Source organism: Nerophis ophidion, linkage group LG15 (genome assembly GCF_033978795.1).
Source record: "Nerophis ophidion isolate RoL-2023_Sa linkage group LG15, RoL_Noph_v1.0, whole genome shotgun sequence".
Classification (NCBI taxonomy): Eukaryota; Metazoa; Chordata; class Actinopteri; order Syngnathiformes; family Syngnathidae; genus Nerophis; species Nerophis ophidion.
In genome coordinates, this window is record NC_084625.1 from 25,007,510 (window position 1) to 25,031,349 (window position 23,840).

Consider the following 23,840-nt stretch of genomic DNA (forward strand, 5'->3'; position numbering starts at 1 on the left):
TAGAACACAAGAAGAAGAGCTTATTATACGTAGCATCAGAAGATAGGTTTAAATGATTAATTGAAAATGTTATTAGTAGATTGCACAGTACAAAACATATTTCGTACAATTGACCACTAAATGGTAACACCCGAATAAGTTTTTCAACTTGTTTAAAGGCCTACTGAAACCCACTACTACCGACCACGCAGTCTGATAGTTTATATATAAATCATGAAATCTTAACATTGCAACACATGCCAATACACAGTATTTTGGACATCTGTGTTGCTGAATCTTTTGCAATTTGATCAATTAATAATGGAGACGTCAAATAAGAATGCTGTTGGTGGAAAGCGGTGGATTGCAGCTGCCTTTAGCAACCGAAACACAGCCGGTGTTTCTTTGTTTGTTGTGAAGCTTTAACACAGAGCGGTCAAGCGAACATGTTTCTCTACGTCAACCTCGCAAGTTTTTGGATGGGAAAATTGTGATATTAAGTCGGCTCCTACCGGAGACTTGAGTGGATTATGCGACCTCATCCTGCAGCTCAAAAAGGCAGCTGTGATCTTGGCTCCTCGGCTTCTCTCAGAGACACTGGCGTTCACCGCAGCCATCCGACTTTCAGGTATGACTTTATAATCTCACTAAAATACTATTAACACAATATGCAGATAAGGGACTTTCCAGAATTCTCCTAGTAAATGTGTCTAATTACATCTGAAACGCTCCCACTGCCACCGCCTGGAGCCGTCACCTTTTCTTTTTTTTTCATTTTTTTTTTTCAGTGCTTCACTATAATTTTCCTAATCCACGAATCTTTCATCCTCGCTCAAATTAATGAGGAAATTGTCGCTTTCTCGGTCCGAATAGCTCTTGCTGCTGGACGCTATGATTATAAACAATGTGAGGATGTGAGGAGCCCTACAACCAGTGACGTCACGCGCACATTGTCTGCTACTTCCGGTACAGGCAAGGCTTTTTTATTAGCGACCAAAAGTTGCGAACTTTATCGACGATGTTCTCTACTAAATCCTTTCAGCAAAAATATGGCAATATTGCGAAATGATCAAGTATGACACATAGAATGGACCTGCTATCCCCGTTTGAATAAGAAAATCTAATTTCAGTAGGCCTTTAAGTCGGGGTCCACGTTAATCAATTCATGGTTTAATAGTAGAATTAATGCAAACATATGGATTATTACAAAGAATAATAAGATAGATAAATTAAGAAATATGTGCATGTATGATACATAATATAATAGGGATTTAGTATCTTCTCCATGCATAGTAGATTGATCAAAAATGAGTATTGTGCAGAACTGCCGGATCAAACTACCATGTCTGTTTCCACAGAAGTTCTCTGTGAGGATTTGCGGTCTTGAGTCCTGCAGCAAAAGTTGACTTGCTCTGTCTTGTCTGCGTCTGCTGTGCGACCTGGCACGTGTCATGTCTGGCTGGATTTGCACTCGGCCTCTATGATGTCTCCATAATGAAATGTCACCTCTCACTCAATTTATTAACCCTGTTGTGTCCAGGTGTGCGGCTTCGACGTGCCACACCAGAGAGTGACGGTATGAAGACCGGGGTGACAAAGGGTTGCGTTCATCTTGATGGAGACATGTTTGGAACGTATTTACCTGAATGTCAAAGCTCCGGGTCAAAACGCAGCCATTCAGATCTAATCCCAGTTTTTTGTTTTGGGGAAATAATGCCTCATGTGGAGTTCACACGATCAGATTTTGTAGAAGGGTGATGATGACCACAGAGTAGGAAATCTAAATCATCTGTCACTGCGCATCCCATGCACACGCCCAGCACGAAACGCCAACCACAAATCCCCATTGATTAGGAGACAAGTTGAGCAGCGCTAGACAGTGAGCTAAAAAAAAGTGTTGTCCAGCACAGCTCTTACAGCAGCAGAGAATAGGCTTTACAAAACATCCTATTGCACTATCGCGCAACCACACGAGCTGGCAATACACCAGGCGTATCCTAACTTTTTACACTGAGGGCCACACCTTGAAAATTGAAAAGATGCGGAGGCCATTTTGATATTTTTCATTTTTATAACCAATACAATTTACATTTATTGTAACCCTTAGGGCTCCCCTCATTTCTGTGAATGGGTACAAGTCAATAAAGTGTAAAAATACCCTTGTAAAGCACAAACACATATATACACACACACACACACACACACGCACACACACACACACACACACACACACACACACACACACACACACACACACACACACACACACACACGTACATACAAACATATGTATGTATATACATATATATGTATATATATGTATATATATACATATATATATATATATATATATATATATATATATATATATATATATATATATATATATATATATATATATATATACAAACCCCGTTTCCACATGAGTTTGGAAATTGTGTTAGATGTAAATATGAACGGAATACAATGATTGCAAATCATTTTCAACCCATATTCAGTCGAATATGCTACAAAGACAACATATTTGATGTTCAAACTGATAAACATTTTTTTTTTTACAAATTATCATTAACTTTAGAATTTGATGCCAGCAACACGTGACAAAGAAGTTGGGAAAGGTGGCAATAAATACTGATAAAGTTGAGGAATGCTCATCAAACTCTTATTTGGAACATCCCACAGGTGTGCAGGTTAATTGGGGACAGGTGGGTGCCATGATTGGGTGTAAAAACAGCTTCCCCAAAAGTGCTCAGTCTTTCACGAGAAAGGATGGGGCGAGGTACACCCCTTTGTCCACAACTGCGTGAGCAAATAGTCAAACAGTTTAAGAACAACGTTTCTCAAAGTGCAATTCCAAGAAATTTAGGGATTTCAACATCTCCGGTCCATAATATCATTAAAAGGTTCAGAGAATCTGGAGAAATCACTCCACGTAAGCGGCATGGCCGGAAACCAACATTGAATGACCGTGACCTTTGATCCCTCAGACGGCACTGTATCAAAAAACCGACACCAGTGTGTAAAGGATATCACCACATGGGCTCAGGAACACTTCAGAAAACCACTGTCACTAAATACAGTTCGTCGCTACATCTGTAAGCGCAAGTTAAAGCTCTACTATGCAAATGAGTTTGAACATCAAATATCTTGTCTTTGTAGTGCATTCAATTGAATATGGGTTGAATAGGATTTGCAAATGATTGTATTTCGTTTATATTAACATCTAACACAATTTCCCAACTCATATGGAAACGGGGTTTGTAAATATATATATATATACATATACATATATATATATATATGTATATATATATATATATATATATATATATATATATATATATATATATATATATATATATATGTAGGTGTGGGAAAAAATCACAAGACTACTTCATCTCTACAGATCTGTTTCATGAGGGGTTCCCTCAATCATCAGGAGATTTTTCTGATGATTGAGGGAACCCCTCATGAACCCCTCATGAACCCCCTCATGAACCCCTCATGAAACAGATCTGTAGAGATTAAGTAGTCTTGTGATTTTTTCCCACACCTACATATTGCGCTCTACCACGGTATCGAGCACTATTCTCCGGATAATCCAATCAAGACATATATATATATATATATATATATATATATATATATATATATACACACACATATATATATATATATATATATATATATATATATATATATATATATATATATATTTTTTATTTTTTATTTTTTTTTTTTTTTTTGTGGTCCCCTTTATTTAGAAAAGTACCAAAAACTTTAGGAGTAACTGTACCGGTACCAAAATATTGGTATCAGGACAACGCTAATACCAAAGGATTGTTCTGAATTTCATATTGAGATCCAAACATTGAAAGTAAAAATACATTATTTATATATGAAACTTAATTTAATGACTTTTATGGCTTAAGCCCTTTTAAAATTAAAGTTAAAGTACCAATGATTGTCACACACACATTTGTCCTCTGCATTTCAACATACCCTTGTTCACCCCCTCGGAGGCGAAGGGAGCAGCGGTGGCCGCGCCCGGGAATCATTTTGGTGATTTGACCCCCAATTCCTCCAACCCTTGATGCTGAGGGCCAAGCAGGGAGCTAATGGGTCCCATTTTTACAGTCTTTGGTATGACTCAGGCAGGGTTTGAACTCACAACCTACCGATTTCAGGGCGGACGCTAACCACTAGGCCACTGAGTAGGTAAACATGAATGCTGTGAGCAGGGATTGGGGTCCCCGGAACCCATAACATTCACCACATTTGTGCGATCCCCAAGGGTTAACTAAAACATATTCGCAGTAAGAAACATCATATTAATAGGACTATAAGACAGGGGTTTAGTCATGCAACGATACATACCGATTCTCGCACATAACAGTCAACAGTCTGCTGGAGAGATGCAGCAGTGACAACCTTGAAATATAGAATAGAATAGAATACAATAGAATAGAATAGAATAGAATAGAAAGTACTTAATTGATCCCTGGGGGAAATTCAGCACCACAGTTCGCTCACAATAGACAATAATAATAATAAATAATATATAACATGTATTATATATATAATATATGAATAGTATAGATATATTCTACATATATTCTACATTTAAGTGGCTGTCGGTATGAGTGACCTCCTGTGTTGTTCCGTGTTGCATTTTGGGAGTCTGAGCCTTCCACTGAACGTGTTCATTCTCTCCGCAAGGTCCGAGTGTAGTGGGTGGGAGGTGTTGTCCATAATGGCTAGGAGTTTTGCTAGACTTCTCCTCTCTGACACCACCACCAGAGAGTCCAGTTCCACTCCCACCACGTTACTGGCCTTCTCTACCAACTAGTCCAGTCTGTTTTTCTCCCTCACTCTTAGCCCGCTGCCCCAGCAAGCCACGGCGTACAAGAAGGCGCCTGCCACCACCGACTCGTAGACCATCTTCAACATCTTTTTACAGATGTTGAAGGATCCTAGCCTCCTGAGGAAGTAGAGGCGGCTCTGTCCCTTCTTGTAGAGGGCCTCAGCGTGTTTTGACCCATTCAGCTTGTTGTCCATGTGTACACCGAGGTATTTATAATCCTCTACCATGTCCACATCGACCCCCCTAATGGAAACAGGGGTCGTTGGAGTACTCCTCCTCCTTCCCAGGTCCACAACCAGCTCCTTGGTCTTCATCACATTGAGCTGGAGGTGGTTTTTTCCACACCATGTGACAAAGTCCTCCACCAGTGTCCTGTATTCCTCGTCATCACCATCCTCAATACACCCCACTATCGCAAAGTCATCAGAAAACTTCTGAAGGTGGCAGGACTCTGATTGATAGTGGAAATCGGTGGTGTAAATGGTGAAGAGGAAGAGAGAGAGGACTGTGCCCTGCGGGGCCCCGGTGTTGCTGACCAGCCTGTCAGACACACAGTCCTGCAGTTACATGTACTGTGGTCTGTCAGTCAGGTAATCTACAACCCAGGACACCAAGGGGGCCTCCACCTGCATCCTCTCCAACTTCACACCAAGTAGCCCAGGCCGTATGGTATTGGAAGCACTGGAGAAGTCAAAAAACATAACCCCTCACACTGCTCGCAGGCTTGTCCAGGTGGGCGTGGACTCGGTTCAGCAGGTGGATGACTGCGTCCTCCATTCCCAGTCGGGGCTGGTAGGCGAATTGGAGTGGGTCCAGGTGGGACTTGACTGTAGGGCGGAGTTGTTCCAGGACCAACCTCTCTATGGTCTTCATGATATGGGAGGTTAGAGCCTGTAGTCCTTTGACGTGCTGGGTCGCGTGCACTTGGATGGGGACCACGCATGAGGTTTTCCACAGTGTGGGGACTTTCTGCAGCCTTAAGCTCATGTTGAAGATGTGCTAGAGCACACCACACAGCTGTGGGGCGCAGGCTTTGAGCACCCTGGGGCTCACACCGTCAGGAGCCGCGGCTTTGCCTATGTGTAACTTATTTAGCTGTGCGTTCACCTGTTCTGCAGACGGACACACTGGGGGTGTCTCAGGTGGTTGGGGTAGGACGGGGTCATCCTTCTGATGGTGAGGTTTTAGGTGGGGGGAGGTAGTCATTGGAGTTGGGGGGCTGTGAGGAGGGGAGGGGTGTGGATTGGTTCGCTGAAGTTGTCAGAGGGCCGGCTCGCATGTTTTTTGGGGGGGGGGGGGGGGGGGGGCAGGAGCTTGTCGGAGCCACTGTGTCAAAACCTGTTAAAGAAGTGGTTTAGCACCCCGGCTAAGAAATATCCACCAACTAATTTAATGATAATTTTCAGAAAAATCAGGATGGTTTTATAATCTGGCTCGTCTCATATTTAGGTAAACACTAATACAAGAGACGCGCTAAAACGACACACCAAGCTGTATTATTTGTTTCATTCCTCCTCAGCACTTGATATAAAAGAACAGATGATATTTCTAAAGCCAATTTGTTGAGCAAAAAGCCGTCTCAGGAAACAAATTACAGAAATGAGCACCCAGACTATCATAAATGATTAGATGCCATACAACACGGCTTATGCATCTCTCTCCCTTTTTTTCTGCAGTTATCCGCCGCTGCGTACGTCACACATTTTCTATTTTTTTTCTTTCAAACCCCTGCCAGGCCTTCCATAAATGTACGCCTGCAGCATTAAAGTACGTCTCCTTTAACTAAATGCCTCCAAGCTGCCACATCCTGTCTGTGCTCATGCGGGCTGAGGACGACGATCCCCACAGTAGCCACGACTAACCGTAGCCTGTGGGAGTTTTGACGACTGCGATACGCAATACGGGGGTCACATTAGTAAGGGAATCTGCAACGGGGGGGTCAGCTACAGCGCCGTGGGGCTTACCGAGGCAGGCATAGCCATAAACGCAGCCCTCAGTCCTCATGGATATGTCCTCCTTTGGTCTGCAGCCCACAATATGCTGTTACACTGATTTGTCATCATCGTCTCCCATGTTACCTTTCATGACCCGGGAAACTAAAGATTGCAGCGTGCTCACACACACACGCACGCACGCACGCGCGCGCACACACACACACACACACACACACACACACACACACACACACACACACACACACACAGGTTATCATTTGGAATGGGGACCAAGTTTTTGATCATGACTTGTGGGGACCACTCTTTCTACAGGTTGTTGAGGCATTAAAAAAAAAAAAAAAAAAAAGAGGTAAAATGGCCACTGCCCAGATAGCTCATTCACGTCTTTAAATCTTTGGATTGATGAAGTAATGTGCTGATCATTCTTACTGGGGACGCTGGGGAAAACAAGTTAATATGGTTCATGGGGACCAAATTTAAACAATTTTGCATAATTCACACAAATTTGTACGTGACTACTGAGAACCATTTAAAAAAAAAGAAAGTTCAAATTAAAGAAGAAGAAGAAATCCTTTATTTGTCCATTCCAACATGTACAAGACACATCAGAACTGAAATTACATTTTCGGCACAGTCCCGCTAAGAGCAGACATACGAGACCGCCGACGGATCAGCCACTTACAGCGCTCCTTAAAATGATGAGAATAGGGTGACATTAGGAGAGGGGGGGGGGAGAAAAAAAATATCAGTCTAAGGCTAGACCCTCAGGAGGGGTCTAGACTGAGTCCAAGGAAAAAACCTCAGATAGCATGGCACACATTAAACATACATATATCACACCAACTTGCAACAGAGGGAGGGGTGGGTTTGAGGAGGCCCGCTGTCGCTCTATAGCGCCGCTTAGCCATCCACAGCCCCAGAGGAATTAAGCGGTGGTGAAGGCATTGATTTCAAGGGTGGGGATTATGCGTGTGTATATGCCCAATTAATTTGGGAGAGATGATGAATGTTTTTGTATGACTGAGGCCGATAAAATTTGGCTACAGATGTTGTTGACAAAAAGGAAGGTCAAAAGCGTCTATCTTTGAGGAGTCTTAGGGAGATTTTCTTCAGAACAGCCTGTTCCCTTGTCAAGGCCATTCAGGGAGTCCAAATTGTAGATAAAAAGTTGTTTTTCTTCGAGAAGACAAAATAGTGACTTATCTCCTCTGTTGTCCATGCTGGATTTTCTTCAATTCCAATTAATTATTCCTTTTCTGCAAACTTTTCCAAGATGAGATCCATTTTGCGATTCAACTCAGAAATCGCTCCAGTCTGTGTTCCCACAGCTCGACCCAATCCTTCCATTGCGTTGAACAGCCGTTGGGCCCCTTGAGTGCCTGCCATCGTCTTCCGAATTTTGTTGATACACCAGAACAATGCCCAGCTCAATCAGCAAGTGCCGTGCGATCACAGCTCCAAATAGGTAGATGTCTTCAACGTCCTCGATGGAAAGAGCCGGGAGGCACATGATCCTCCATGTGTTCCGGGAGTCCCTCACGTAACCTGCAGTGATGGTTCCATCAGGGCAGCCAGGCTCCCCCGAACCTCTTTTTCTTGTCGAAAAGACTGTGTCAATTGCGTCAAGAGTACAGCTGATCATATTCATATTGAAATTTGGATTAGAGGACAGCACAAAGAAAGATCCTCAGAATACAGCACTACAGCTGTCCTCTTATAGGAGGTTTCACCACTTAGATGTTGAAATGTTTTTTGTCCTCATACCGCCTGAGGTGACTGTGTAAACAGAGCGATGTCCCATTAAGTAAGCATTGCCAGAACACAGACACACACACACACACACACACACACACGCACACACACACACACACACATACACACACACACACACACACACACACACGCACACACACACACACACACACACACACACACACAAACACACACTATAATTCATGTTTGAAGCAAAATAAAGTATAACAAATATAAACATTTGGACAAATAATCTTCACGGCTTCCCCTCTCTAAAAGTGACAATGTGATCTGTGATGGTTACGCTGATTATATTTATAACACATGCCTTTTTTTTTTAACTGCCAAAGAGAAAAGCCAACCAAAATAATTTTAAAAAATGCCTTAGGGCAGGGGTGTCAAACTCAAATACAGAGTGGGCCAAAATTTAAAACTGAACAAAGCCACGGGCCAAGGTTGAACAAATTAACCTTTTAATAAGGACCCAAACAAGTTTTGCATTGAACATTGAACAAGCAAGGCTTACATACAGTAACTTTATAGTGACATGCAAAATCGAGCTTCAAATAATAATAATAATAATTAAAAAATATCAATGGCTTTTCAAATAACATTTAAATACAAATGTAATGCCTCTTTTCTATTTACAGCCTTCTGAGGCTACTATCAAAATATATTGTAGCGCCCCGTTAGAGTTAGTGCTGCAAGGGGTTCTGGGAATTTGTTTTGTTGTGTTTATGTTATGTTACAGTGCAGATGTTCTCCCAAAATGTGTTTGTCATTCTTGTTTGGTGTGAGTTCACAGTTGTGGTGCATATTTGTAACAGTTGTAAAGTTGTTTATACGGCCATCCTCAGTGTGACCTGTATGGCTGTTGACCAAGTATGCTTGCATTCACTTATGTGTGTGTAATAGCCGCATATATTATGCGAGTGGGCCTGCACGCTGTTTCTATGGAGGAAATGCGGATGTGACGACAGGTTGTAGAGAATGCTAAAGGCAGTGCCTTTAAGGCACGCCCTCAATATTGTTGTCCAGGTGAAAATCTGGAGAATGCTTGCCCTGGGAGATTTTCGGGAGGGGCGCTGAACTTCGGGAAAATTGACAAGTGTGAGAAATTGCGGTGTTACAGCGGCACCGCTGCTGTGTAATAACGGCGGGCCAGCTGTAATGTTATTTTGATATTGCCTCAAGGGCCAAATTAAATTACACGGCGGGCCAAATTTGGCCCGCGAGCCAGAGTTTGACACCCTGCCTTAGGGTGACACATTGGACATGTTATGTGATCCATTGTCTGTTTGTTTCATGCCACATGCTACAGTAAAAAAAACTACTCAACGGTTTATTAATAATGATTAAAAAAAAAAAAAATCCTATGGTGAACTGAATTTTGGCTCATTTAATTTTGATCTTTAAAATGTTTGACCTTCTCCCTAATTGTTGGACAATCTCATCACATATTTGCTTTCCTTTGGAACATGCTGTACTAATGAATCCAAAATTACGAGGAAAAAAAGCAGAAAACGCTGTGACGCAGCATGCATACCTGGCCACTAGGTGGTGATGTAACTTTATGAAAAAAATATTGCATGCAAACTCAAAAATGATGTCACATAAAGAAAAAAATTGACACGCCATACTACTTTTTTTTTCATGATTCGTGGCGCCCCCTTTATAAGACATGCTACCATGCATGTGATAAATATACAGAGGAACCTCGATTAATAACGTTTTCCATTTCTGAACCCCTTTCAATCACTAATTAGGTTTGTAAGCTGTATGCGCAAAGCTTTATAATGAATAGACAAACGCTCTCTGACGTAAGTGAAAATATGTTTTACTTAATGGCGGCCATTACCCAGCAGGCACAAGACTTGTTGAATTAAGTCCTGACAGTGAGCAACACAAACATAACATTGGAACAACCTGCTTTTTTACAACGTTTAATCAATGTTGGGTTCTGACGTTGATTTAACCATAGAATATTGGTCATTTGCCAACCAATATTCTACAACATATACACAACGTTGCAACAACATATTTTTTGACAACGTTAAATCAATGTTGGGTTCTGACGTTGATTTAACCATAGAATTTTGGTCATTTTCCAACCAATATTCTACAACATTTATACAACGTCGCAAACACATATTTTTTGACGAGGTTTATTCAATGTCAGGTTGTGGCGTTGATTTGACCATTGAAATTTGGTCGTTTAACTAACAACGTGTTACGGGCGGGGGGTCGCAGCTTGCTGCAAGGCTCGTTCCCCCGGGATGTAAGCGGACCACTCCGGACAGGATGTGCAGGCAGGAACATCATTTATTCTCAAAAACTCGAACAAGTGCCAAAACGGAAAACAAGTCAGAGGAGAAACGTGCCGATCGCACTGGATGATAGGGCTAACACTTAGCATGGATTAGAGATTGGCAATATTCACGTAATAGAAGCTTGAAGCAAACAAAGAAGTCAGGCCGACTGACTGGCAAAGGCAGGCTTAAATAATGCCTCTGATTAGTGTTTGGGGAACAGGTGAGCGTCCCCAACACCAATCAGAGGCAGGTGAAAATAATAAGTAGCCATGGTAACTAAACAAACTCAAGGGTGCACAACAGCAGGAACAAAGGGAGTCCAAAACTAACAGAAAATAACAAAAACATGATTTGGGCCACAGATCACACCACAACATGGATCCAACGTTAGACATCAACGTTGTCTCAATTTACAAATACAAATTATTTTGCAAGGTTGTTTCAAAGTTAGTTTTAAAGGACATATACGTATAATCAACGTTGTATCAATGTCTTGTGCATGCTGGTTAGAGCTGTTACTTTTTAGGCACCACGCGGTTCGATTTGATTCGATTCTTGGGGGCAATGATTTGATTCAGAATTGATTCAAAACATTTCTCGATTCAAAATCAATACTTTTTAAATAACACAGGGTACCAGTTCTATGGTTAATTACATTCCTCCATTAGATAAACAGGTCTGATTAGAGATGTCAGATAATATCGGACTGCCGATTAAATCGGCCGATAAATCCTTTAAAATGTAACATCGGAAGTTATTGGCATCGGTTTCCAAATTATCGGTATCAGTTTGAAAAAGTAAAATTTATGACTTTTAGAAAAAGTACACAAACGTAGGGAGAACTACAGAGAGCTAATAAACCTTAAAGGCACTGCCTTTGCATGCTGACCAAGTCACATAATTTCTACAGCTTTTCACACACACAAGTGAATGCGAAGCATACTTGGTCAGCAGCCATACAGGTCACACTGAGGGTGGCCGTATAAAAAACTTTAACACTGTTACCAATATCCGCCACACTGTAAACCCACACCAAACAAGAATGACAAACACATTTCGGGAGAACATCTGCACCGTCACACAACATAAATACAACATAACAAATATTCAAAAACCCTTGCAGCACTAACTCTTCCGGGTCGCTACAATATACAACCCCCCGCTACCTCCCCCACCTCAACCCCCCCTCCAACCCTGCCCACCTCAACCTCCTCATGCTTTCTCAAAGAATGACAAACACATTTCGGGAGAACATCTGCACCGTAACACAACATAAATACAACGTAACAAATATTCAAAAACCCTTGCAGCACTAACTCTTCCGGGTCGCTACAATATACAACCCCCCGCTACCTCCCCCACCTCAACCCCCCCTCCAACCCTGCCCACCTCAACCTCCTCATGCTTTCTCAAAGAATGACAAACACATTTCGGGAGAACATCTGCACCGTAACACAACATAAATACAACGTAACAAATATTCAAAAACCCTTGCAGCACTAACTCTTCCGGGTCGCTACAATATACAACCCCCCGCTACCTCCCCCACCTCACCCCCCCCCCCCCCCCCAACACTGCCCACCTCAACCTCTTCATGCTCTCTCAAAGAGAGCATGTCCCACATTCCAAGCTGCTGTTTTTGTCATGTTCTGAATTATGTTTTGTTATTTTTCTGCTAGTTTTAGACTCCATTAGTTCCTGTTTTTTGCACTTCCTTATTTGTTTTTGTCACCTTGGTTACAAAAACAAATTGTCTCATGTCTCTGATTAGTGCTGCTTCCCTGGCACTAATCAGAGGCAGTATTGCTCCTGATGGGTGCTGGTTGGCGCCTTGCATGGCAGCTCCCTCCATCAGTGTGTGAATGTGTGTGTGAATGGGTAAATGTGGAAGTAGTGTCAAAGCGCTTTGAGTACCTTGAAGGTAGAAAAGCGCTATACAAGTACAACCCATTTATCATTTATTTAAGCTCGTCTTTACCATTCAGTCGCCTGGCGTCATTGTTCGTTTCAAGCTCTCTTCTTGCCACAGTATGTCTTGCTTGTTTCATGCAATGCCTCTGTTGTTTTCATGCCACGCCAAGTACGTTTTTGTTTATTCATGCCACAGTTAGCTACTGTTGTTTCATGTCCATGGTTCAGTCTTAAGTGTTAGTTTTGTTTCCTGCGTCAAGTTGTGCTTTCGCCGAGTGCGCCTTTTTGTTTTCACCTTTTTGAGATTCAGGATTAGATTTTATGTTTTTATCTGCACTCCATGTCCGGAGTAGTCCATCTGCCTTTCTGGGAGAACAAGCTGCGACCCCTCCCAACGTGACAGTTTTAAGGCATGTTAAAAAAAATAATGCACTTTGTGACTTCAATAATAAATATGGCAGTGCCATGTTGGCATTTTTTTCCATAACTTGAGTTGATTTATTTTGGAAAACCTTGTTACATTGTTTAGTGCATCCAGCGGGGCATCACAACAAAATTAGGCATAAAAATGTGCTAATTCCACGACTGTATATATCCATATCGGTTGATATCGGAATTGGTAATTAAGAGTTGGACAATATCGGAATATCGGATATTGGCAAAAAAAAGCCATTATCGGACATCTCTAGCTCTGATACATTTCTATATTACTTAAAAGAAAACGTGTTTTGTTTAGTATAATTCAACCCAAACATTTCATAAAGGCAAAAATAAATAAGGCAACAAGAGAAGTATCCAACACTTTGCTTTTGCAAATTAATCAATAAGAACAGATTTAAAACAAATAACCCCCCGCCCAAAAAAAATAAAAATAGATATTTGGATTTTTTGGGAAAAGATTATGAATTGTTCCAAATAAGAGTTGCAATTCATTTGATTTTTTATTTATTAATTTTTTATTTTTTTGCCACCACAAGCAGCCATATTTTTCCATGACACATATACTTCCCTTAAGGGTGTTCATCACATTTTGCAGTAATTCACGCTAAAGTAGGTGTTTCCAAGAGTGTATTGAGCTGTGTGAGAAAATTCAAGTCAACCTAATACCAGCCATGTGGTGTATTTGTTAGCAAAATAGTAGCACTGACAACACTAAAATGTTAGCCCCCTTTTTTGTGCAGCGGTTTAAAAGTAGGACAATTCAAATGGTTGTAAAGTGGTACCTCAACTTAAGAATGTCTTGAGATAAGACATTTCTCTCGGCTAATTGTTATGATTTAAGTCTCAAGCAAAAATTGGAGTTACAAACATCCCCCCCATTGGTTGGGGTCGCCAATATAACATTGTACCGCTTACTCACTCATGTTGACTTATAGCCAGAGATGGACATAACTTTGTTTTCCAACCATGAGAAGGAACACAAGTGAGGACAGAAATGGATGATATTCCTGGAAATAAAGAAATAAATGATCAAAAACATGACAAGCAGTATGTTTCACTGCTAGTATACACTATGCCCAAGCAGAATGAGTCTAAAGCCTGCCAAGGATGTTAAAATAATTAATGAACACATGGAAAGGCTGCTGATGGTGTATTTGACGAAGAGACAGCTTGAAGAAGATACCGTAGAAAAGCACTCTCCAAGGTAAAGACTGTACTTTATTATTACATAGTGATGGGTCTAACGAGACTGAAGAATCAACGCCTCGTGAAACACAATAAGTGATACTCTGTCCTCCATGCTTTGATGTGTGTGTCACTTTAAGAAAAAACACCATGCCACATCCATCAATCTTTTACCGCTTACCGCCTCTTGGGGTTCTGAGGGGGCTGGAGCCTATCCTAGCTACACTCGGGTGGAAAACAGGGTACACATTTGACTGAAAACTGTTTTTATCAGGAAGCGCTTCTTTCAGCTCACAAGTGTCAGGTTGTACTAAAAGAAGTCGGAAGAGAAGTGTGCCGCATTTAGACATCAGTTTCCCAAAAAAAATAAAAAAAATAAATAAATGTTGATATTATTTCTTTCTGCACAACTATTAATAATAACAATTATTGTATTTGATTAGGTTTGCAATTTTTTTTAATTTAGTGAATTAATTCTATATATTTTTGTGAACAGGAAGTCAATACACGCAGTGAGTGTGCCATTTACTCACAGAGACATCATTGACCCATGTTTTTTAATACATTACTCCATAAAACTACTGTAGTTGTAATACATTCTATTTTATTGTTTTCAAACAATATTTACTCCCTACAAGTGTCAGAGTTATTTGGTGTTGAACCCCAAGATGCAGAGATGGAGGCAGGCATGGAATGTGAAGACATGATTTAATTAAATACTAAGACAAAAACAAAACCAATAGGGTACAAACACAAAGCGCGCACGAGGCGGATAATCAAACAAAAGGAGCTAGCCTGAGAGTTAGAAAATAACAAACAGGAGCTTAGCGTGGAAGCTAGCGGGTAGCGAACAGGCAAACAGAAGTCATACTTGTATGATGAAAAATAAAACGGAAGCAGGGAACAAAAAACAGTAAGCTACAAACATCAACTGAATATAGCTTACCGCTACGCTGCAAAGACAAGGTACGACACGACAGGAGCGATAACACATCACAAGAGCGACTAGACGTGACATCGACAAGACAATACAATGATCCAGCAACTGACACAAGACAAAGGAGGTACAAATAGTAGCCGGCTGATTGGCAAAAGGTGTGGCCAGATGCCAATCAGCCGCAGCTGAAGGGGAACACAGCACTCAGGGAACAAGTCAGGAAGCTGACAAAATAAGAGCACTAGACAGGAACTAAAGACAGGAGGAAAGACAAATGCAGAGGAAAAAACTAAAACATAGACAAACTGTCAGAGGAAAGCCTGACAAGAAGTTTTTTTAAAGGCACATTACTTGGCATGGGCCAAACACCAATTGATTTATACTAATAATGAAAACAAAACATTCAGACTTGCTTTAGTTTGCTACATTTTAGATTTTGGGAATGAATCCAGTAACGTTAATTTAAAAAATAGAACACACACAGGAATAAATATGATCTTTTTTTTCTTTCTGGTCTATTTTTGGTTTCTAACTTGATAATCTGTGCATTTTTTGTCAGGAGTTGGACTTTGCTGTAAACAATTGCACTTTATACATGTATGTAATTTGTGTGGCACTGTTTGATTTTGATTGTGGTGCTTTTGTCATGTGTCATGAGTGTACATATATCGAAGCATTTTTAAAGTTTTGGGCCCTATAAAGAATATAGCGACTACTGTTGCAGCTTCAAATGGGGATCATAGTCATTAAAAAATTGCACGTCACATTTTATGACTTTTTGAATTCAGCAGATGACCATAATGGAACACTAAGATAGCATCAGTGTCGATACAGATAGTACGTGTCACTATTCTGTCAGTCTACCCCCAGGATAGCTGTGGCTACAAATGTAGCTTACCACCACCAGATGTGAATGTGGAATGAATGAATGAATGACGGGTTCTCACTTCTCTGTAAAGCGGTTTGAGTGTCTAGAAAAGCGCTATATAAAATCTAATCCATTATAATAATAATCACATCACTTTCAAAAAATACTTTAGTTGTTTGTAACGCATTCTATTGCATTTCTTTTATACAATAAGTGTGTTTTTCTTTTTAAAAGGCATGTTACATGGTAAAATTGTGCTTTTTTTATGTTTTGTATTGATTTCCATTCATTTCAATGAGAGATTTGAGATATGAGGATTTTTAGTTATGAGCTCCGTCACAAAACAAATTAAGCTTTGAAGTTGAGGTACTAATGTATACGTTTAACCCAATGTTGGGCCGCCAAAAAATATCTGTTTTTCAGCTGTTGTATTTCTGTTGTCACGGCGGTACTCAGTGTCTGAGGGAAGTCACGACAGATACAAGGACGGCGCGAACTCCACAGATCTCCGGTAAGAGGCGACTTTTTAACACAATTTTTTCACCGAAACCTGCCGGTTGACAAGTGGTCGGGAACCATGTTCGCTTGACCGCTCTGATCCATAGTAAAGCTTCACCTCCGGGAATTTTAAACAAGGAATCACCGTGTGTTTGTGTGGTTAAAGGCTAAAGCTTCCCAACTACATCTTTCTACTTTGACTTCTCCATTATTAATTGAATAAATTGCAAAAGATTCAGCAACACAGATGTCCAAAATACTGTTTAATTGCGCGATGTAAAGAGACGACTTTTGGCCGCAAATGGAGCTGCGCTAATATTTCCTGACAGTCCGTGACGTCACACGCACGCGTCATCATTCCGCGACGTTTTCAACAAGAAACTCCGCGGGAAATTTAAAATTGAAATTTAGTTAACTAAAACGGCCGTATTGGCATGTGTTGCAATGTTAATATTTCATCATTGATATATAAACTATCAGACTGCGTGGTCGGTAGTAGTGGGTTTCAGTAGGCCTTTAATTTTTGGACTCTTTTAGTTCCTGTTTGCGCTCTCTTGTTTTGTTTGGTTACCATGCCGACTTATGATTTTCACCTGCCTTACCATGAATTGATTAAAATGTACCCCGACTTAAACAAGTTGAAAAACTTATTCGGGTGTTACCATTTAGTTGTCAATTGTGCGGAAGATGTACTGTACTGTGCAATCTACTAATACAAGTTTCAATCAATCAATCAAACTCTGGTGTTCAGACCGCGCACCTGTTTCTAATCACGACCCTTATTTAAGCCTGTGTTTGACAGTCAGTCGTCCTGGCGTCATTGCTAGTTTTCAACAGATCTCATAGTTCATGTTGTTCGATTTATGCCGTCTCCACGTAAGCCGAGGTTTTTCATGTTAAACTCTAAGTAGGTTAGATATAATTAATGAATATGATTGAGGGTAAGATTACCAATTCCGTGTTAAAAAAATGAGCGGGGCCCGTTGTCAAAAAGGTTAAGGCCCCCCTGGTTTAAACTAAGTCATGTATGACAAATGGTGGTCCACACAGGGCCTTTTGGCTCTCACGGTGCAGGAGAGACGGAGGATGCCAGCAAAGTCACATCTTTAGGCACGGCCTTCGGGCCTTCAAGCGTGATGGGATTATTGGAAGCACCCTGCTCCGCTGCTCCGTGTACAAACAGGCACCCAAAGGCTAAAAACAACAAGCTGGTCCTATCCGCCGCCTCCCCCGCCTTCCTCCATCATCACACAAAGTCACATGCAAATGTATGTTTACGAAGGGGGGTGGGGGAATGACATTTTTGTGGCATTTCATGTCTTTCTCTTAACATTTGTGACACCAGATTAACATTGGAAGACGTGCTCACGAGGGTGTGTGTGATCATGGAAGAGGCCCCCGAGAGACAAACAAGCGAGCGATAAAAAGCCACTTTCTCCATTTCCCTCCTCTTCCATGCCAAGCCAGGAGGCTGTGGGACACGCTGGGGGACACGGTACCAGCAAACAACAAAACCATGCAGTCCCTGTCCGCCTGCCTGCCAGCCAGCAGCAGTCACTTAAGACTATTAATTACCGCTCGGGATGTCCTCCGCCTTAGCCGGCCGGAGTCATCCGCGTCCCCCTCAGACAAACAACCTCAGTGGGAGGATGCTGATTATGATAGCTTGTGAAAAGTCAGATTGTCTTTTATTGGAGTTGCCCACTGGCCATGCAGGTTCCTCTGCAGCTCTTCCACGTCCGTCCTCCGTGATTCAGAGGCAAAAGCTGGGAGGAAGCAGTTACACTCCCGATGACGAGGGTCGATCCCTAACGTGCGTGAGCTTGGGCCGCACGTGCACGTGCACACACACACGCACACGCACACAAACACACACACTAGGTTGGAAAAAAACAAGTAGGAAAAGGAAGTTGAACCTCTGCTTGCAGCCACTTTCTGACCATGCTGCTGTTTTGTCTTCCACCAGTAGGGAGCACTGTGGGTCTTTCAAAAAAACAACAAGAAAAAACCAAACTACCCCTTTTTTAATGCAGCACAACATAAAAGAAGCTTTCTCTTTTAGTTTGAAACTAAAATATGAAACAGGCCATTAGAAAAGTGACAGCATCATGAGTATTGTCACATAACTTTACCCAACATTTTCCTCACTTATTTATTCACTTTCAAGACGAAGGTACATGCGGAACTATTACACTGCAGGGCTTTAAATTAAAAGCGTTATTTTGTCAATTGAAATCAAGCGTTGTGTTTTTAAAGGCAGAATTTCTTTGTTCATTTTTTTTTTTTTTTAAATATTGTTAGGTATCATGAATGCAGCTGACATAGGCTCCAGCACCCCCCACGACCCCAAAAGGGACAAGCGGTAGAAAATGGATGGATGGATGGATGGATCATGGTTACACTAAAAAGGCAACATGGTAATATAGAACACACTTTAACTTAATAATGTTATGATATAGTAATACAACTAAATATGATTATAAGCTAGAAGGATAAGCGGAAGAAGATGGATGGATGGATCATTATACACAATATTTTGTAACATTACGACATGATATTTTTTAAATAGTTTTTAGAAAAAAGTCATACTTCTAGGAGAAAAAAGTTTTATTTTTTAAAAACATTTTATTACATTTTTAGGATAATTAAGTAATATTTTGTTGAAATAAATATGTTTTGTAGAAGTTCACAAATAAGCTTTTCTATTCTAATATTTCAGTATTTTGGTGAAAAAAAGAAGCACATTTTTTTTCAAACATAAAAAACTCATGGAATTACAAGATTTAGGTTTACATTTTCTGAGAATATATATATGTATATATATATATTAGGGCTGGGCAACGATTAAAAATTTTAATCGAAGTTAATTGCACTATTTCTCCGATTAATCGCGATTAACTGCATTTTATACGCAAAGCCCAATAATGAATTCAAAAGTAGTGTGTAGTGCACCTTTATTGGAATATTCTCCCACATGAACAAATGCGCCAAAACATTTGTTGTGCAAACACAATTTAAATCAGTCCTTGTTAAACAGTAGCAGTTAAATAGCATATTTTATGAAAATCAACTCAAAAAATGTAAATACAAACATTTAAGCTTATTTCCACTGCCAGGGTATTTAAGTTATCCTGTTTGTTATGGAAAATAAATATAATCTACATACAAATCTCTGAGCCACAATCATAACATCCGAACAGGCAATTTCTGAGGTAACAACAGAAACATTTTTTTTATCAGGGATCTTATGTTTAAAAAACCTATATTATAGGTAGTGGGCTGTTTTAGGGAATTTTTGATCAAATGATCTGTAGTAGCAATATTAATAATGTTGTCTTTATTCTGCGTAGTGCACTTAAAATAATTACGACCATATCTAGGAATTGATATGATGGGAATTTTCCGATTGTTTGCTTGGTGCTTTGATAAACTGAACGCATCATATACATGGTACTATATTGTGATGGTATGAGCCAGGGAAAAAAAAGAACTACCCTACCCAGCATGCAACAGGAGTGACGAGCATGCGCGGTTGCCCGGTATAGGTTGTGTGTCGCCATGACGGCATCTTGTATGTTGTGATATGGACGCTCTGAAAGTAAACGTTAAGAACTCAGCCAACACTCCTCGTCTGCATTATTGATAAATAGACAGACAACACATATACTCCGCTGCTTCACAGGCCGCTGGATGTAGCCGGCAAAGTATTCCCATGCTAGCTAGCCGGTCTAGCAAGCACGCGTCATTCAGTCCAAAACGGCCCGATCTATCCACATCCAGAATTGTCTGGCGGTCGTAAGTGATCCCGGAGTGACCACGCTGTAAGCCAGCCATGAAATTTGCAGAATTGTCCGGTATTTTTGACAAATGTTCCATCTTTACCAAGAGTCCCTCGACGCCGATCCGGGCGACGGCATCTTGTTAAGAAAAGGCGTTAACAAAATAAAAGCATGTAAACAATATACGCAAATGTGCGATAAAATAATTGTCGGCATTAATAGATTGATGAGTTAACTCGTAATTAACGCATTAATTTGCCCACCCCTAATATATATATATATATATATATATATATATATATATATATATATATATATATATATATACATATATATATATATAGATATATATATATATAGATATATATATATATATATATATATATATATATATATATATATATATATATATCTATATATATATATATCTATATATATATATATATGTCTTGATTGGATTATCCAGAGAATAGTGCTCGATACCGTGGTAAATCTTCTGATGATTGAGGGAACCCCTCATGAAACAGTTCTGTAGAGATGAAGTAGTCTTGTGATTTTTCCCACACATACATATATATATATATATATATATATATATATATACACACACACTGTATATATATATATATATATATATATATATATCCATTTTGTACCGCTTTTTCCCTTTTGGGGTCGCGGGGGGCGCTGGTGCCTATCTCAGCTACAATCGGGCGGAAGGCGGGGTACACCCTGGACAAGTCGCCACCTCATCGCAGGGCCAACACAGATAGACAGACAACATTCACACTCACATTCACACACTAGGGCCAATTTAGTGTTGCCAATCAACCTATCCCCAGGTGCATGTCTTTGGAAGTGGGAGGAATATATATATATATTTTTTATTTTTTTTTCTAACAAAAAAGCTGTCATCTAACAAGAATTAAGATTTGTGAATAAAAATACATTTTCTTGTGAATATATCTGCATTTCATGTATGAATATAATTGTATCATTCCTAATACAACTTTCATTCATTCATTCACTCAATTTCTACCGCTTGTTCCTTTCGGGGTTGCGGGGTTGAGTTTTTTTATTTCAACGTGGCCCAAATTCTCCTCCTGTTACTGGCTTGTGCGGGCGTACCTAATGTTACAGCGAGTAAGTGTACGTTGTGTGGGCGTACCTATTGTTATGGCCAGCGAGTGTACGTTTGGTGACAAGAAAGTGTCGGGAAAAGTTGCAAATGTCCGGGTGCTCATCTGTCTCCGTGTCTTTAAGCCATTAGTTTGATTCACCGCCTCTGGAAAGTGAAAGTGAAAGCTCAGGCTTGCACTTGTCTCTCCTATGACTATGTCCACTATATATCCCTTTAGCTTGGCGCTTTATGGCCCTCCTAAACGGGACGTGTGGTTGTGTGTGTGTGTGTGTGTGTGTGTGTGTGTGTGTGTGGACGAAGACGGAGAATAGAAAGGTGTTGGTGCTGAGATAGATATGGGCATTTTCACAGGGTTATTTGTCCCTCTTCCCCCTTCTGTGAGAGCGAGGAATCATGGTCTGCATGACAGGTCGCCAGCGCCCGTCGGGGGTGATCTATATGAGACCCTCTTTATTGGCAATTTCAACCCGGGGACAGATGAGACTGCAGCCGGACAGCCGGACTGTGATGAAAGCGTCCTGGGCTCACCTGTGACTGAGGAATAATACATCATGTGATGTGTCCACGTATGAGCCATAAACGTGTGTATCATGTATGCACGTTACGGATGGATACTAGGGCTGTGAATCTTTGGGTGTCCCACGGTTCGATTCAATATCGATTCTTGGGGTCGCGATTCGATTATATATCGATGTTTTCGATTCAACGCGATTCTCGATTCAAAAACAATATTTTTCCGATTCAAAACAATTCGGTATTAATTCAATACATAGGATTTCAGCAGGATCTACCCCAGTCTGCTGACATGCTAGCAGAGTAGTAGATTAAAAAAAATAAAAAGCTTTTATAATTGTAAAGGACAATGTTTTATCAACTGATTGCAATAATGTAAATTTGTTTAAACGATTAAACGAACCAAAAATATGACTTATTTTATCTTTGTGAAAATAATGGACACAGTGTGTTGTCAAGCTTATGAGATGCGATGCAAGAATAAGCCACTGTGACACTATTGTTCTTTTATATTATTTTTTATAAATGTCTAATGATAATGTCAATGAGGGATTTTTAATCACTGCTGTGCTGAAATTATATTAATGTTGATACTGTTGTTGATAATATTCATTTTTGTTTCATTACTTTTGGTTTGTTCTGTGTCGTGTTTGTGTCTCCTCAATTGCTCTTTTTACTACAGTTCTGAGTGTTGCTGGGTCAGGTTTGGTTTTGAAATTGATTGCATTGTTATGGTATTGCTGTGTATTGTCTTGTTGGATTGATTAAAAAAAAAAAATCGATTTAAAAAAAAAAAAAGAGAATTGATTCTGATTTTTTCCCACAGCCCTAATGGATACTTGACATATTTTTGAAGTGATGAAACTATGACTTTGTCCATGACTTCTCGGAGTATAATGCTAAAAACAACAATATAACATCGACGCAACCTCGAGCACTGAAAACTTCCAGCATTCCACTCGGATCCAGACCGCCCCAATTCTGCACAATCCCGCAGGAACACATTTCCCATTTTTCAAAGTCTTGAAGCGCACGGGGCAAATCAGCGGGAACTAGCATGCCAAAAGTGAGGCTGCGAGCAGACGATATAACCCCGAGGCCATCGCACTGAAAGACACAAGCTTGCAAAGTAACCAACAGCATGAAATGGCCCTGTAATGAACAACTGCTCTCCTATGAAAAAAGGTCCCCTTCATTCAGGACCAGCCATTAGATCCGTCCCCGCGTGTTCAGCTCCTAATCGATTAATAACAGTCTGCAGAGGCATTGATCACTGGCCGGCTTCCATGGATCTGCGATGGTGGGAGAGGTTCTTGCAGCAGCACAAAGGTGCACGCAAAATGATTCTCTCACGGGTCATAACATTAGGCACACCTGCGTATTTAAGTAGGACCAATTTACACACATCGGTGAATAAATACATCAACACTGAGAACCAGCGCAGTTTTTGTTTTTGCATACCAAGGGGTATTTGATTCTGAAATGTGGAACTCTGACAAAAGAAATAGAGCAAGCTGTGGCACGTACCCAAAAAGTAAACATTTTTAAATTTTCCTATATTCAACCACGGTGTTGAAGTGAAGTGAAGTGAAGTATATTTATATAGCGCTTTTTCTCTAGTGACTCAAAACACTTGAGATAGTGAAACCCAATATCCAAGTTACATTTAAGCCAGTGTGGGTGGCACTGGAAGCAGGTGGGTAAA